The 3618-nt window shown below is 32.6% G+C and overlaps 1 long non-coding RNA gene across 1 annotated transcript; it reads left to right on the forward strand.

Annotated features, from left to right (window-relative positions):
- Positions 1-2368: 2368 nt before the first annotated feature.
- Positions 2369-3415, forward strand: LOC114414362. Its single transcript, XR_003667193.1, has 3 exons — positions 2369-2608; positions 2894-3008; positions 3153-3415. It is a non-coding gene; the product is annotated as an uncharacterized LOC114414362 (long non-coding RNA).
- The last annotated feature ends 203 nt before the right edge of the window (positions 3416-3618 follow it).

Consider the following 3618-nt stretch of genomic DNA (forward strand, 5'->3'; position numbering starts at 1 on the left):
TTGTGAACTAGAACAGAAAATTTATGAATTACTGTTTTTAACATATTCTTGATTTGTTTTGTCATATATCTGAAGTCTAGGAGTTCTAAAATTTTCTAATTGTATCAGTTGCTGCAATTAATAGCTTATATATTGCACTACGATCCCCTGTTCTTCCTAGATGGGTTGCTAGTGGCGGAGATCCATGTGGAGAAGGGTGGCAAGGCATTCTGTGCAATGGATCATTCATACAAAAAATGTATGTTATGTTTTTATCCCTTTGACTTAACTCTTCATGTTGATTTATTTATTGACATATCTCATATAGATGATGATGAATTTTCTTATCATCTTATTTATGACAAAGTTCTAAACGGTGCAAATTTGGGAGGAGAACTGGGAGATAAACTGTCAACTTTTGTTTCAATCTCAGTAATGTAAATAGAATTCTCTCTCTCTCTGCATTTATCCGTGTGCATATGCATGAACATGTGTATGTTTGTGTATTTATAGCATTTTCCTCAGTTCATGAATGTCAGTGGTCATTCTTCTCATAGTAAACATAAATTGCTTTTGCAACCTCTTTACTGTTTGCTATGTATTTTGGAGTTAGTGATCTAAGCAACAACAACATTGGAGGAAATATTCCATCCAGTTTTCCAGTTACCTTGAGAAAACTTGTACGTAATAACCTAACTCTGTGATATTAGCTATTTCCAACAATTTTTGCAAAAATACATGATGGATTCTATTTGCAGTTTTCTTGCAGCTAACCAGTTCACTATAAGTATTCCGACCTCTTTATCCACTTTGATTGGACTGACAGACATGTGAGTTTGTTTCTTCTTCTGTTTTATATTAAAATTTGAATCATGTTAAACATTATGCAAGTTCATCCAAATTATATTGAATTATCTCCTTTCAGGTCTTTTAATGAGAACTTTTTAACTGGAGAAATACCAGATGCTTTTCGGTCACTTACATAATTGATCAATCTGTATGGCCTCATTTTAATTTAGACAATTTGAATGAAGATTCTTTGCTTCATTATACATTATAACATTTGATGGAGGCATTAACTGTTGTGCAGACATTTATCTCATAATAATTTGAGTGGGGAATTGCCTCCTTCTATGGATAACTTGTCGCCTCTGACCACCCTGTTAGTATTTTTTCTTGGCAAGATGAAATTATGACCTATTTTCTGTATCAAGCAAACTCATTATTTCCTTGTTGGCAGACGCTTATAGAACAATCAACTTTTTGGGACACTTGATATTTTGCAAGACCTTCCTCTGAAATATTTGTAATTCTCTTAAACCATATTTCATTATGTATTAGTTTATGAAGTTGTTTTCGTTATGGATTGGATAGCTTTTAGAATGCGTATAGGATTAGATGTTGTCTATTTAAATGCTAGTGTTTCTTGATTCTCTTTTAAATTTGTGATTATTATGTCCTGTTTAAGCAGGAATGTTGAGAACAACCAGTTTGCTGGCCCAATACCTCCAAAGTTGCTAAGCATCCCTGCCTTCAGGTGAAAGTCTTACAAAATCAAGGACTTTATGTCTTTTTCTTCTTTATGCTTAAATGGGACAATATCTTGAATTAGAAAATGTGAAAATGGATATGGAAAATCAAAGTCTTGAAATTTTATCTGACCCTTGTTAATTTCATAGCTCTCCAGTGTTGCAATTAAGCAAAAATAGGAACATATAAGGCTAAAAGAGAATAAATAATAAATAATACTTTGATGTAGGGCATTTGGCAGAATTTCAGAAGCATGGCAACTCTATTAAATAACCAATTACATGTTGCCTTCAGTTAATTTTCCTGGAAAAAGAAACACATTATTTATGAAAAGTTTCAAGAGTCAACATTTCTCACAATTTCCAATTTAGATAAGACACACTTCTTTTGCACCCCGACTGGAGATGAGGATATTAGCTTGTGTGATGTATATTGTGCTTTAAAATAGTGATTCTAGCCCTATTAAATGACATAAGGTGTGAACTTTGTAGTTTAAATTGTACTAAAAAAGGATAATAATACTTAGCAGTTAGCAATAGGACAATGATAATGCCAAGGTACATTTAAAAAAGTGGTCATCATACTATCATCTTGTTCACAATAGCAGGACTTAAGGTGGAGTTTTGGATTATTTTATGTGACTGAGTTCAGGTTGAGTTTTTGGTTATCTTATATGGCTATCTTTTTTTCTGTGACTATTGAGAAAATTGAAGTGTTTATTCCTAGTTTGAAGTTTCTTCTATTGTTGTTATTTACTGATTTTGATCACATCAGAAATTTGATTTTGAAGAATATATAGTTATTTTGTAGCTTTAGTTATTGAAGATGGTATTTGTTATGCAGACAAGTTGGGCAAGAGAGCCTCTGCACACCAGAAGGATGATGAATTTATTGAATTGATAAATAATATTGACAGAATACGGCATGCAAATGTTGTTGAGCTTGTTGGATATTGTTCAGAGCATGATCAAAAGGCTTCTAATCTATGAGTACTACAGTAATCATTGTATGATGCACTCCACTCAGATGATGACTTCAAAACAAGACTCTCATGGAATTCTCGTATTCGAATCTCACTTGGGGCAGCTAGAGCCTTAGAGTAAGTCAAGTAACCATTATCATCAAGAAAAGAAATTGCTCAAGCTTGTTATTGTAGCTTACAATGGGTTCAAAGTTTTTTGTTTTCAAATTCTAGTTTGTCCTGCCTTAATGTTGCGCAAATAACTACTACATGCTCATTTGCTTGATACTTGATTTAAAATTTTGTTCTATAAGCCATATTTGTTTATTCAAATTTCAGAGTTCAGTCTTCAGATCTGAAGTTTTGTAATTACAGGACTTTTTATTACCTGCATCCTAAACAAAATACTTGATTTTATGGTAGTGTGGTTGTTCTTCTGGAATCATGAGGTATGATAGAAGATGGTCTTGAAGTAGCTACTGACCCTGACTACAGATTTGATCTAGCAATACACCTTGGAAAAGTAGATGTTGCAAAGGTATGCTCATGTAATATGTCTACAAGGAGATATTGTTTAATTTGTGAAAGTTGTTAACTTGGGTATCTAATTTTCTTCATTTCTCTTAATCAGTTTCCTTTGTCATTTTATATCACAAATAATATACCTCCTTTTTCCATGTAGAGTATTGCAATAGAATTGCGGAGCGAGCAGCAATTGGGAGAATTAACTATGTCTACTGGAAAGGTGTTTTCTATGTGATTTGAATCTTCAGCTGTATTTATGTATATGTTCTTTGTGTAAAGCTTGATTGCACTCCTAAATATCCATAGTCAAGTGTATTATACATTTCGGTGATGGTGTGCTATTGAATTTGACCGTGTGCACATGATGTATATAGATCTTATTGAAGCTTTTGATATGCAAGAGATTATACAGGTTTTACTTATGGCCAGATTAAGATTTGTTTCGTTAGTCAAAAAGCTAGTTCATGCCTCATTGCTTCAATTCTGAAATTATAGAGGTTTTTTTTTTTGAACATTGACTTTGGGTTCTTGCAAATATTTGTGGACAAAATGTTAGTTAATAATGCCTGGAAAGAGAGTAAAAAAAGATATAAAATATTTGGTGTGAAAATGGTTCAATTCTG

The sequence above is a fragment of the Glycine soja genome, chromosome 6 (genome assembly GCF_004193775.1).
Source record: "Glycine soja cultivar W05 chromosome 6, ASM419377v2, whole genome shotgun sequence".
NCBI lineage: Eukaryota > Viridiplantae > Streptophyta > Magnoliopsida > Fabales > Fabaceae > Glycine > Glycine soja.